Here is a 6,074-nt window from a genome sequence, read left to right as displayed (position 1 = left end):
ACACACACACACACACACACACATACATATATATATATATATATATATATATATATATATATATATATATATATATATATATATATATATATATACACTCACACTCGCGTATCTCGTGAGCCGACTAATCAATCGCGTGCGTTGCACTATCTCTCTAGAGAAAACACGATATTTATTTCCTGCCTCACCTAAGCTTCGCTGAAACCTTCTTTGACGAAGATCCCCGCGCAATCAAGCGGGAAAGTAGGAACGAAGAGATCGGTGTTTTATACTCATTCGTTTAAAACCGCTGACAAATCGCTGAGCAACAAAGAAAGAGTGGTTGTCGAGCGTGTACGCATATTCGTCTGTCTTGGACGACGATTTATTCGTAATCTCAGGTAAAACGTGCACGTGGTGATTGTATCCAGGGGAGTCGTAGGGATTAGTTTCTTGTCTTCGCAGTTTTTACCGTCCTTAATTTAGAGAGCACGGTACACGATCGAGATTTGCCGTTTAAATCATGAGAACACTTTGGAGACAACACTCGCAATTTTTACCGGTTGAACGATATCACGATGTAATCATGTTTGTCACGACTCTTTATTCGCTTACTCAATCGCGATGGATAGTCTGTGTCGCAGTTACGAGTCCTCGTAACTGTCTTGAACTGTCTTGGCTTCCGCTTCTTTCTCCGGTACGGTGAATAAAAAGAGGAAGAAGCGGATGTTACAGGCGATTTCTTTTGCATCACGTTTTATCGACCGCTCTCGTGAAATACCTATCCGCGAAGGTATATGTAGCAACTGTATATACACACGCGACTCACAGTGTTTTATGACCTTAGGACATCCTTCTATCACGATGTGTGATCCCTGAAATCACGAACGATCATCCCGGCGTTGCTAAGTCTTCCAGTGTTTTAGTTGACGCGCGTCTTTTAGTACTTAAGTTCGCGGTTTCCGTCACGACCCCGTCACACGATCCGTGGTGTAACACCCTGGCATATATACTTACGTAAGAAACATAAAAGTCACTCTCTGTCGATCATCACTGCGACAAACACAAGCAGGAACTGCTGGGACCAGGACCAAGGGAGTTACACGAAGTTTGTAACACTGAGGATACAAAATAAAACAAACGTGCTCGCAATAATAACAACAAAACTACAAAACAACAACAACAACAAGCAGAACAGCAGTACAGCCACAATAACAATAATGTATTATAATAATAGTGAAGTAACGAGTAAATAACGTTGTAAAACAATAATCAGATTAAACGATCCTGCTGATCACGTTGGTCACGAGGACACTAGTGGTAATAACGATAATTAAGGTGAATAGTAACGACGCTAACACAATCGCGTAACACTAATAGCATTAGCAGCAGCGAAAGCGGCAATGGAGACAGCAGTAGCGGCGGCAGCAATAGCAGCAGCGACAGCAGCAGCGACGACGGCGGTAGCAGCGACAGCCGGACTGGTTAACGATGTTAGCATTAGAGAAATTAACAGTAGAGAGTAGCGCTAACGACTATGATAATAATAAATAATAGGTGTGCTTCTCACGCCGAATAAGAGAATGAGAAATTTTGCACCGAGGCGACCGTATCAATAAGAAAATGTTGACAGGAAGTGACGATTTCGCCGGAGATCTCATCATCGCGCGCTCGCTTGTTGTCTAAGTCAAGATTATAATCCAACAGTGATTCGTCCGAGGTAGACTGTGAATGTACATTTAGGGGTATCACTCTTTGATAGCGACTGTCGACAGTGGTCGGGACAACTCTTTGCAGTTAGAAGTGAAGACTGGCTCTTGAGAGAGGCACATCGTCTACGTGGGAATTATTATTCTCCAAGAGCGACTCCTAGTATAAACACCAACTATAAGTAACGTAACATTAGTGTTATAATTTTCCACTCAACAATGTAAGTGCAATATATATAAGTGCGTGTGTAACAGTTACATATATATTGTTGAGTGAAAAATCATAACATTGAGATGTAATGTCACTGTTAGCGTTGGTGTTTATTGGGTTCTTGTTATCTATACACACACGTACACACGCATGTCCAACATATTCACATATATACGAGTCGTGCTATACATGTATAAAAATTTATACACATACATATATATATGTAGAAAGTTACATAACAAAATGTTTAAGAAAGTTCAAGGCTCATTCAAGGTCCGCATTCTGATGGTGCGTTTGGCGTTAAACGTGGCTGTTTAATTCTGAGCTTCATTCATCTCACGCACGAAGATTTCTCGTATTATTTGAGGTGAATTGAAAGTTGAATTCTGATTGTGAGGTTGATTAAATTGATATTTTATTGAAAATTAGACACGGTTACACCAACCGTGAGTGGTAAGTAAGATAACAATTAAAATACGTGTTTGCCTTTGTTTATTTTAAAGAAAAAACGAAGACAGACATATGATTTAATTACTAGTCACTTCATCACTCGACTGGTGTAACTGGCCCTTAGACAACCTTAGGGGTACGTTTAGCGCTAAACGCGCGACCCAGAAGACGCACCTCTCCGACTCTCGAAGGCCGCTGTGTTCTTCACGTATCATTCATCGCACAAAGTTTCCGTTTTCCGTGCCGGTATGTGTGTGTATGCGCGTGTGACTAATAGATAGCTACTAATAAATAATTAACACTTGTGAGAAAGATGCTTCGCGAGCGAATCGCATATGCGATTGTCTCGATGAGGCTCGCGTCTTTTGCGACTTCCTGCGTTTGTGAATGACGAAAAAGACGATATTCTGTTTAAAAGAACAGATCCGCTTTTGGTACTGACGCACGTACGCTGAGAAAAAATACTGCCAAATTTACTTCTGGTATGTAAAGTTGACTTCTATGAAATCAAGTTTATCTCTGAAAGAAACTTTATGTCTCAAAAATAAATTTTCAATTTATTTTTTCTCAGTGCATATATACATACATACATAGATACAATAAGAACGTGCACGTCACAGGCCGTAGCTCCATGAAAGCAAACGATACTTTGGTACTTGATCGATAGGTAATCAGTGTACATAGTAATCGATATGACGTTACGTAAGAGCGTAAGTTAGCCGTAAAAGAGGAGAAGTAGACGTCGAAAACGAATAATGAGTCACATGTCGCGATTCATGTCTTGTTAATTCTGTCGTGTACGATGTGTATATATGTGTACAACAAGGCACAGTGCCAGTCTCGCATGTTAAGGGCGGCCGTTAAAGTTTTAGGGGTGAAACAGAGCCGGGGTCGATAGCGAGCCGTATGTAAAAGCGGGCGGATGTATATCGAGCGTCCGAAGCGCGAGAGAGGAAGAGAAAGCGGATGCTCGTCGAAGCTGTCACAAGAGAATATATTATGCCGTATAAGGCACCCATTCATATCTCTAAACATTAACGAATCTTGTTAAGTCCGTTGTCTTTGTTGGCGTTTTCTATTAATTATGCGTTCTCTCGATTATACGTGTGTTAACGTTGCATTTTCGACGGCGGTGATCCTCGACCGATGCAACGGTGTTCGTTACGCAAAGCGAACATTTCGACGAAGCACTTTTTTTATTTTCGTTTTGGGATTGTTATTAACGCGAGGGATTGCGTCCCGAGAGGAATTCGCCTTCCCGCGGCTTGAGAGTTCACCATTGCGATTGCGATATCGATTATTGGGTATTTGAGGCTTTCGCGGTGCGGGGAAATGTTGGACTCGACTTATAAGCTTGAAGCCGTGTTTCTCGTGGATTTGTTTCCAGCGATTCGCGGACGTTTCAGTTCACTCGCTATTATTTCGAAGACGCGAGATTCACGCGTGCCGAGTGGTTTCTCGTTGCGCATCGCCGACATACTCGTGCGTTCCGATGAGAAAATTAAAAGTATGTGTTACGAATTAGAAAGAAAAAAAAAAGGGAAAAGAGAAAAAAGAGAAACGAGCGTTGTATAAAAATGCAAAATCGTATCTGCGATCGCGAGAATAGTCCGCATGTTTCTGTTTAGATGGTTGTTTTCGCGAAAGATATTCACTAACGACACAATTGTGTTCGGAAAAAAAATATCTCACTTAGTTCTATCGTATTTATTTTCTCTCTCGTGGCGATAGAATGTTCCAAATGCCACGTGCGAATTTTCTCATATTCTCGTTGTCACTTTTGCGATCAGTGGTATGATCCATTTTCTCAGAGCTTGAGTTTCTGATTTTGATAAGCGCAATTTCGATATCGCGATTCCTCCTGACTTAAAGATATCACCCTCGTCATCGTCGTGCGTTCCATCGCATAGATAGGAAAGATTTCGGATCCTCTGCGAGTGATAGCGAATTATTAGAAGAGAGACAAACTTTTATACGCGCAAGATGTTTGAGCGCCATTATTCGCATATTACACGCGGTACATTCACAATCAAAGCGCCCCTCTTCCTCTGCATTTCACGAGATCGTGCGTGTTGACGACAATTGTGTTGTCATGGTGATAAGGCAAAAGATACCCTCTTTCTCGGTCGATCGATCAGACTATCGGCTGGACTGTCCGGACACGATAAATACGAGATAAATACGAGATAATATAAGAGACCGGCGCGGCTAATACACCTGTTGTCGTCGCTGTTGTCTTTTACCTTACCACGAGAGCGCGAACCTCATCCATGTCAAAGTACCGGATCAAAAATATCGTATTCACTCGAGTGTGTGCGAGCACGAGCGTGTGCGCGCATGTCGTTTTATATATAAGTGTTATTATTAACTATATTCTCTCTCCAGATCGCGTAGATAGAACCGATGGCTCTCGCGAGCGGAGCTGGGAGACCGAGAGTACTTATTAATTGACTATAATTACTAGAGCGTGTGCGTGTGGATCGATAGGTCGCGCGAGGCCTTCCGAGATTGTAAATAGTACAACTATTTAATACCGCTTATACATATATATATAATATACATATGAACCTAGATTTTTAAACGAAACTGTGATTTTTTTTACGTTGTAAGGCGCTTTCGATCGCTGTTTTATTTTATAACTCTCTCCCTCTGAGTTCACCGAGTTTAGCCTACCGCCGAGTGTAATTAGGAGCTTCTACAGGCTTATTAGACATTAATATGTGGTGCATTATACACTGTCGGTCAACAGTTTGAGTACCGTAGAAATTCAATTCGCCCGTTGACATTCATGATTGGCTGTTCCTGGGGAAGACAGGCGGGAAATTATCACCGCTGAGTAGTAGTCATATTAGGATCTTAGATATGATATTTTCGTATGAGTGTTGGCGAGCGTGTCGTCAAGTGAAGTATAAAGTGATCAAATAATGAAGTATAATGAAAACACCACAAAAGCCTATTGACGAATTACCGATGAGAGTGTCAGAAAATTGCGTCTCTTGCGGTTTTTACCAACACTTTTGATATTTGTGTCAACAAGAGGAAAAAGAGGGAAAGACAGAGGTCGATTTTAAATCAATTTATCATTTCTGTTGAAACGTTATTCGACGCGAGATTCAAATAGATTTACTCAAACTATTGGCTGTGCGTGATAATGTATATTTTTCAAGTTTCTCTTTTTTTTACATATTATTTGCGTTAAGGGCGTTTTTTTCTTGAACGCCAGCTTTAAATCTCGTCATGTTGTAAATATATCAGGTGACTTTCGCGCTTTTCTGAAGAATGCCAACACCGAAATTCAGTTCGAGATCTTCCAGTAGCGTTCGTTGTAATTCCGGTGGAATGACGAAAATTCTCGAGCGTCGGACACTCTCCTCCGGCAGATCCTCGCAATTGTACTTAGTACGTGTACAATTTGTAAATTGCGTCACTCTCGTCGCAAGGATGCCTCCTCATGTGCAGGCGGAGGTATACTTGAATAGATTTGCAAATACACTTTGTAAGTTATCGTAATAATTACTCGATATATTCTGTCGATCAATGAGCGTTAGAACATAGGAGAAGATCCGTATTTATTTTAAACTATACCCTGTATACTGAGATATCACACAGCATGGTACCTGTCGATATTGATTGAGTTCACGTCGATGATCACGAGTAGCGAGCGATTGTCGTCTCATTGATGTACAGAATTCTAACGAAACCCAGTGAGGTTTTCTTTTCGAATA

At 41.1% G+C, this 6,074-nt stretch overlaps 1 protein-coding gene across 1 annotated transcript in view; it reads left to right on the top strand.

The window, feature by feature from the left end:
- The window catches only part of LOC116845496 (uncharacterized protein CG10915), a 63,085-nt gene that overhangs the window by 8,641 nt on the left and 48,370 nt on the right, over positions 1-6,074 (top strand). The gene's annotated exons all lie outside the window — the stretch shown is intronic.

Source organism: Odontomachus brunneus, unplaced genomic scaffold, assembly GCF_010583005.1.
Source record: "Odontomachus brunneus isolate Ranch 3 - 2012 unplaced genomic scaffold, Obru_v1 Obru_scaffold_052, whole genome shotgun sequence".
NCBI lineage: Eukaryota > Metazoa > Arthropoda > Insecta > Hymenoptera > Formicidae > Odontomachus > Odontomachus brunneus.
This window is presented reverse-complemented; position numbering and strand designations above follow the sequence as displayed.